Raw genomic sequence first — 8429 nt, forward strand, 5'->3', positions numbered from 1 at the left:
ATCAGTGAACCCCAGGCAGTCAGAATTAATCTGGAGCACTCCGCTATGGCATTCCTCATAGCCCACATGCAGGTTCGGGTTGTTAACCTTCACTAACCAGTTTCTTTCCCTTGTGATGTGTTCTTTTTTCTTTTTTTCATACTGATTATCTGCTAAGTCGCCTTAGAAGCATGGTAGTACTATGCATTTGAAGGCTTTAAGTAGCTTTTAGCTTACTGTGTTGAAGGATGACTCCCACAGCCAAAACATCAGTGAAGTGTACTGCAAGATGTTTTGTGCACTTGAACCTGCAAGAGTTAAGATGAACCTTGGATGCTTAGTGCATTAAAAATAGTGACTCTATGGTTAAGTTTCAATCACGGCCACGGCGGTCAAATTTTGATGGAGGCAAAATTCCAGAGGCACGTGTACTGTGCGATGTCAGTGCGTGCATTAAGAACCACAGGTGGTCAATATTTCCGGAGCCCTTCACTGCAGCGTCCCTCATAGTGTGAGTCGCTTTTGGGCGTTAAACCCCTATAAACCATCCATGGTGAAGTGTTCCAATGGTTTCTTTTGTTCTCTTTCAGGGGACATCAGTACTAACACAGCGCTGACGTGTGACAACAGGCCGAGGCCGGGAATGTCGTGGGCAAAGTGTTTAAGGAAGACTGTTCTTCGTTTTTTTTTTCCTTTATTTGTGTGTGTTTGTGAGTGTGGATCTTCACACTTGTTGCCCACTGTGAGGCACCTCCTCCTCAAGCTCCATTTTTTCTGAGCTTTATGTCCGTGCAGTCTGTACATCTCTGCAGTCTGTGCTACACAGAAGCCGCAGTGATTTCGTGATTCTGCCGGCACTCCCCTGGGGTAGCCCTCGATTGTTGCTTTTAACACCAGCACACTTTCTAACGACCATGCAGAGTGTTCAACTTTTGTGTCTGCACTTGTTCACACCTCTTTTAAAATAATTCCTTGTGCTGACCATCTCCTAGTCTCAAGGTTCTGTAAAAGGAAGTTGTTGGAGCCTGCATTCACTTAACACCTGGTGCATTTTAACATTTTTATTAGTTTGGGCGTGAGTAACCACACCTTAGTTTACTACGCACCTGTGCTTGTACTGGGAGCTTAACTTCTTGGTAGAAGTTTTAACGTTGGAATCGAGTGAAACCATCACTCTTACTGAGAGCTACCTGCAGTGAACTTACAGTCGCACTTCAGTGGCAGGTGAACTAGTTTAGGGTAATGCCAGCTTATAAGCTTTGGAAATGTCGTTGTAGCACTATTGTGAGACAGCAGCCAAAGGCGTGGCCTTCAGGCTACCATAGCCAGCGACCAGGTCCGTTGCTGAACTCTCGCGGACATAATTGCTTACTGCACAAAAATTGTGCATGGTAACTCAGCATTCCACTCTTGAAGTCACTGGCACCACACCTGTGGTGTCTTTTAATATGGCCGAAAGTGGTGGAAAAATAGTACTGTGTCACATTGCTACGTAGATGAGCCCTCGGACCACAGAACAAAAATATATGTGATGGGAAGCTGGCATGGCATCACACACAGCGTTGTGTAGCTTGGAGCCACTTGCATGCTGCTGGCATCTAGTGGCTGGGAAAACAACTATCAATCTCCCACCTTTTGCATCTTTCTTGACTTTCAAGTTTACCTTGAAACATTTTGTGGTCATTTTCATCACTGTGAGCACGTTTGTACTCTTTGAAATGTGGTCGATGGCCTTTTTTTTTTGTCATTCATGCTAAAGTGCAGTGTGGGAAGTTTGCTTTCTGGTCACAAGGTGTCACCAGTGCATGCTCTTTTAGTGATGTCTGTTTGTTGTGTGATGCTATCTGTCTGCTCGCATCGGTGCCTCTGTAGACTTCCTCTCCCATATATCCTTGGAACTGTGGTCAGCGTACAGCCCATCATTGGCACGGTGCTTTTGTGATGCCACAAAGCAAACAGCACTTATGGACACATGCACTGCATATGTCTGTTCAGCATAAGTGTATTTCTGGGCTGCATATTGTTTCCTAATGGTTGTACTGTTGAATTTCAAGTGATTTGGAAATCAACTTGAAGCTAGAATAAGTTTTGCATTAGCAGTTTCTACTGTAGCAAGCACTACAAAGCATAGGCCTGTGCTCTGATACCTTACTATTCATGATGCCCGTTTGAAAAGCTTTAAAAATTTTTTACTTGCACTTTTGTGAGAGAAGCATATACCCGTGCATTTTTAAAGTCTGAATTTTTTCTTGTGAGGCAGACTATAATTCCAGGCACAATGAAGCTCTCTCTACAAGTAAAGGCATGAGAAATGCTAGCTATTTTGGTAACTTGTGCCATCTGTTGTTAACATTCAGTTTTATTCTCTTCTTTGGCACAGTGAAGAAATCTCTGCAGGTGTCAAGGGCTTCTGGTTTGCTTAAAAAATACATGTTGGTGAGGCTTCAAGGACAGGCTCATTTTCTTTTAAAAGTGGTTTCTTACCTTGCTTATGCAGGCTAGCTTTGCAATCTTATTAGCCTCATTTGCAACTTGGTATGTTTTCGTACTTCAACTGATTCATTTTGGGTGGGGAAAAAATCTTTCAGCACAAGTTTCATTCTCGACGAACTACTCTGTGCTTGTTCATTTTTTGTTCCTTATGTGTTCTTAAGCACCTTTGTTCTTTGTTTTGCTTCTCATATTTTGTGGTATTGCTTCTCTACTTTTTAGGACATGGCCTTTTATGTTTATTTGTAGATAAGAGTGCTATGTGTTGTAATGCTTATTTGTGTGTGGATGCATGGAGATTCTGTGTACTGCTGTGAGTGTGTGACTTTTGTCACTGATCTCGAGTTCCTTTTTTTTTTCTTTTTTGCTTTGTGTGTCACTATCATAATTGAGTGACTGGGTTATTCCTTTTTATTTCAAGTGAGAGGGAAAATTTACCTTTTACCCAGTGTGGCTTCTTCTTCTTAACTTCTTAGCACATCATTCTTGCAGGAATCGCATACTTCCTTCTGCACATTGTATGTGCATGCTGAGTAAAATATTGACATCACTTAAGTTTTTCCCCTTTGCATGAAGAGACCAGTGTGCAATGTTTCATCTTGGCTAAGTGAGTGCAGCCTCACTACAGTTTCATGCACATCTTTTAGATTTTCTTAGGGTGCCTAAGGCTGGTTTAGACAAGTTGCACAAAAGTGGTAGTTGTACTAAGTATGCGTACTGGTGCTTTGGGTACTTTTGCACCTGTTCTTCGTAAGAACAGGGTTTGTTGGACGACTATGAAGGCTGACGATCTTATTACCCTTGATCTCGTCCACTTTTCTGGAGACTACTCTCATAATTGGCACTTGCGGAACAGTGCATTCTAGAAAATACAAGCACCACTGCCGTAGGTAGCTGCCGAAGGTGTGAATACAGGGGGCAAAGGGTGTGCATTAACTGCATTCAGGAGTGAAAGTGTACATTCAAGGGTGCTTGGAGATTACCTTTTCATATTTTTGGCAAAACGTGTATGGACGGGACAGTGAGATTCTTCACTTGGAAACTGTGCTGGACAAAGCTGTATTGCCGGCGATAGTCATGTTTGTTGGATTTTACATTGTCATGTTGGACCATTCTGAGCAGTTGTGAAGGCAGGAAGTTGCGGCGACATTTCAGACGCCGTGTTTATTCTCCCCTTCTTTCTAGAAAGTGGAAAAGGACGTGTTGCTATACTTATCTGCTGACCCCCCCCCCCCCCCCCCCCCCACACACACACACACATTGCACCCCTGACCCCTGAAACTGAATTATTTGGAAATGGTGTTAGCTTATGCTTGTGTGAATGCACATTCTGCTTTTTGTTTCTGACACATCTGCTGATCGTCCATTAGTGGTGTAAGATCGTAGAGCACAGGCATGCACCAGTTGATTTGTGACAGCACAGTGACAGCACTCTCCTTATTTGTCCCTGTACGCTGTCTCTCTTGTAGCAAGCACACTGTGTATACCACTGTAGCTTGAGGAGGCTCTTTTCTGTATTTTTCATCATTTTAGATGGCAATTTCTTTTTGTGGCGCCGCACTAGGTCAGGTGCCCACTTTGAAATATCTCTTTTTTTTTTCTTTCTGCCATTATTTATTGCATGAGAAACTGCTGGCTACAAATAACTCGTCTTCTTGTTCCCAGTGGTGCGTGAATCGTTGTACATAGGCCAGTGCTAGCTTTGGAACATGCACTTGTTCATTAGTAGTGCTCATTCCTTTGGCTGTGAGGCAGAATATAGATCTATGTGAGTACTTGGACATAGCATGACCGCATTGTGTCGAGGTTGCGTTCCATAAATACCCATGCTGGTGTTGATGCTGTTGACGGCGCATTTTTGTAAACAACATGCAGAAGTTGTTGGACATTTCGTGGCGGCAGCTGCCGTCTACAAGAGGTCTTACTTGTTTTACGAGGCTTGTGCGTTAAATTGCGCTTTTTATTCCAAAGCTGACATATAGGTCTTCAGCCACTTCTCTTCTTGTTTAAAGTTGCTTTTCCTCAGCATACACACATGCACATCACATACAGATGAGCCCCATTAAGAAAATTTTTTTTTTAATTGAATTAAATTTTTTTGTTACATTTTTGAACAACAGATGGCGCTATTGTGTGGGGATTATGTGCAATATAGCTACATGTTTATGCAATCCTAGGAGTACCATTCAGGTTTGCCTGCACTGAGAACCAAGAAGTGGCCAGTTTCTCGTACCAGTTCATGCTGTGAGCATGGGCAATTATTACGTATGACGACAAAAACCATCGTTCATTTTTTTTTTCTGCTTATGTCTGCATGCTTTATAGTATTAGGCTGCATCCCAGATACTCAATCCATGGACAACTGCTTTTCACAGGCTAACAGGCACGCAAGCCTGCTATGGTTGACAGCTGGGAATTCTGTTGGCCGCAGCTTGCACATTCTGTTGGCAACCTTTCGGATTCACTTATCTCTTCGAGGAATTTAGACTTGAAGTTACTTTGTCCTTGTGTAAGGAAGCCCGAATCGCATGAAACACATGGCACAGTTGCTTGAACAGGCAACCAAGAAATGACTGCTGTGTGCCAGAGTTCACCTTTGTCATATTGGCAAGTCGACATTTGTCAGTGTTTTAAAACTTGTTACTTTAATCTGCACTGACATCGCACAGCACACGGGCGCCTTTTACGTTTCGCCTCCATCGAGACGTGACCGCCGCGACCACATTCCAATGGAGGCAGAATGCAAAAGGCACCCATGTGCAATTTCAGCACACGTTAAAGAACCCCAGGTGGTCTTATTTATTTGAAGCCCTCCACTATGGCGTCCCACATAGTCCATGTGTCACTTCAAGACATGAAATCCCACAATTTGCAATTTTTCATTTTGTTCAAAAAAAAAAAAGACAAGACTAAAGTAGTGGAATGTGGGAAAACACCTTGAACCAGAATGAAATGTTTTGCTCTGAGTTTAACCTGTTGCAAGTAGCAGCTCAGAATTTGGGTTTCGCGTGATTGAATTAGGCTATAAAGAGGTGCTGTTTTGAGCAGCCTGATATTCACTCTCAGGTTTCTTTCAGTTTGACTGGTTGCATGTTTACTTTCAGTGCACTGGTATCCCTGCTCTTCCTTTACTTTACTGTATGGTTATGAGATCGTCAAATCGTGGTTTTGTCGTAGTTACCGGTTGTAGAGGCATTGCTACATTGATGAATGAGGAGCGTCGTGTAAAGCTACGCATTTGTGTCTTACCCACACATCGGTTACCACTGGCACTGTGGAAGCTATGGGTCGTTTGCTGTTGTGGCATTCATGATGTTGCATGCAAGCCGTGTTGTAAGGCTCACTCACAGTTTGCCATCATAGTGGTCTAGGCGACATTAGTGCACGCCTCATCTAAATTACAGTTTGTGATTTGATTCAATGTTGTAAGGCTTGGTGGCTTAGCATGCGATCCTTAATCCGTAGTTGGTTCGAAAAACAGCTCTGCTTAGCTTTGCACGAAAAGATGCAAAACAGTTTGCCATCAAGAGTGTGCTCTAGTGCTTTTTGCTTGCTCTGGCGAGGCAGAGTTGTGGTGAAAATGGAAATGCTGTCAAAACATGCCCTTTCCTAACATACTTTTTGTTTATTTAAGTGGATATACATATGTCGTGAATTCATTTGCATACTAATGCTTCAAATGAGGCATAGCATGCCGGTTTCAAGTGTGCAATGAATATTGGTCACGCTGATCTTTCTGTGTTTTAAAGCTGCTTGTCTTCAACTGTCCTGAAATGGTGAGGGCCAGATTTGATTTTTGCTATACTTGTTGGCACAGAAAGGAATCCATGCTGCTCGATGCTGCTGTTGTGTCCGCATAAAGGAGGTGCAGCAGTGGAAAGCGCCTTTTGCACTGCTGCACAAGAATATGTTTTGTCCTTTATGCATTCTAAATGTCGCTGGCGATTCTGAGTTGGTTCGTAGGGTAACTTTCTTTTTGGATAGAAAGGTGTACAAAAATGAAAAGTTAACACTCCATGTGCTCATGACAAGCTCTGACAACACTTCCAAGTTTTTTTGCATGTAACACAGGACAGAATATATGTTGCACGCTATAAGTTGATATCTCAAATATTCAAGCTGCACTGGCAGAAGCAGAAGCAATCTTATTGATAATTATCTTGGACTGTTTTGATTTCTTGATTAATGATCATATAAGTAAAGATAAATAAAACACTTGACATTAGAGAAAAGCTGAAAATTTTTAAATGTGTCAAGCACTGAATTTGAAACCAAACTGCAGTTATTTTTCTCAAGTTCTTTAAAAATTTGTCATCTCAAACCTCTGGTGCTAAATTTCTCTGGAATTGCAAGTGCAGTATTCAGCATCTGTTACTGTGGCATTTTTGTAATTCCAATAGATTTGTTGTTGCCATCAATGGAGTGACATATATTGGAAATTATAGTAGGTGGTACAAGACATCACTTGAATGTTCTGTGAATTGTGATCAGATATTGTAGCTAAAAAGAAAACAGTTTGTCTGTCTAATTTACCTTGATTGCATCCTAGAAAAAAGGAACTTTGAATGTAACCACTTTTTCTTTGTTGTGTTGGGCTTTAATTGATACCACATACAGGTCTGCTTTTTCAACCCCCCCAACATCTATCTGCAGAAACAAGCACGAGTTAGTAATGATGGTGATGTGTGCTCAAGCAAGGAGATGGAAGCGTGTGGCCTGTGAGCATTGTTGTGTCCGGTGGCATCACCGCATGTTTTGTACTGTGGTGTAGTGTTCAAAGTACGTCTCATCATCGTCCATTGTCCGACCTACACTGCAGATGTTTTCGCGCAAACGTGTGATAGACATGGGGTGATGATATGAAAGCTTCTGCACCAATGTCGATGCCAGTCAAACACTTGTTTTGTTACCTCCATCAAAGAAGAGTTCTTTTTGATTCAAGTACAAAGCAGAGCTGACAATTTTGTTTTGCCTCTTCTTTTTACATGACAACCAGTCTCATTTTCTCTTGTTGTCGTCCACGTTTTACTTCACTGTGCATTGTCTTTCCTTGTAGATTAAAAACGCTTGTTGATTGAAGCGGTTGTCTCCTGTTTGAATGCGTTGAAAGCATAGAAAAAGTTTTTTCCATCCTGCTTCTGTCATTTCTGTCTACTGCAGTGTTCAGCAGTACAATTTTCTTAAGAAGCTAGGTGTTCAAACATGCTCTTGAGTGTAGATTCAATGTATCTTTTTTATTAATGCACTTTCAAGGTTTACCTCCACAACTTACATTTTGAAGGCGGCTTCTGTGGTGCGAATACATTGCACACACTCCCAAACACATGCAAAAGCACTATGATACTGAAGAACAGCGCGTTTTTTATTCACTAGTAGTGGCAACACGTATTAAACATATGTGCCGAGCAGTTTCCTTTCCCCATCTAAAATTTGCGTTGTGGCCGTGCTTGGAAGAATGACGTCACACACACTGCTGGTGTGCACCCCACTTTGAACAGGTATGTGAACAAGAGGGCTGATTTGGGCACCAACCACTAATCTATTAATCTATTGTACAGATTTGCATGCATGACATCCTAAAGAAATAAACCACACATTTTGCGTCACTGAGTGTTGCACAACTATACTATCGTGGTGGCAGAGAAAGGCGGTCCTTTCCGCTACAGAAAAGTTGACGTATAAAACAGGCAGCCAACTCGCGTAACCTAGCTACCGAAGTGTAGCTGAAGACATTGGACTACTGATACAGGGCTGGTGAAAAAAATTGTGTGAAATAAAATTTGGGAGGTTCTTGTTTTCCGTGCTAATTTTTCACCAAAGAGAACATAAAAAACCACTGCCTGCAAAAGAGAGAAAGATCACACAAGTCGTCCATTCTGTACTGCCAGTAAATTCATATCAATGTATCGTACAACTCTGTCTTCAGCATATTTTTCATAATTTATGAGGTGCCAAAAGAC

At 42.0% G+C, this 8429-nt stretch overlaps 1 protein-coding gene across 2 annotated transcripts in view; it reads left to right on the forward strand.

Annotated features, from left to right (window-relative positions):
- Stat92E (Signal transducer and transcription activator Stat92E) overlaps positions 1-7548 on the forward strand; it is a 102763-nt gene extending 95215 nt beyond the window's left edge. For both annotated transcript variants that reach the window (XM_089549486.1, XM_089549487.1), the window contains exon 20: positions 570-7548. The gene's annotated coding sequence lies outside the window, so the exon portion shown is untranslated. The remainder of the gene's footprint in view (positions 1-569) is intronic.
- The last annotated feature ends 881 nt before the right edge of the window (positions 7549-8429 follow it).

The sequence above is a fragment of the Amblyomma mixtum genome, chromosome 6 (genome assembly GCF_055824585.1).
Source record: "Amblyomma mixtum isolate Tamu chromosome 6, ASM5582458v1, whole genome shotgun sequence".
NCBI lineage: Eukaryota > Metazoa > Arthropoda > Arachnida > Ixodida > Ixodidae > Amblyomma > Amblyomma mixtum.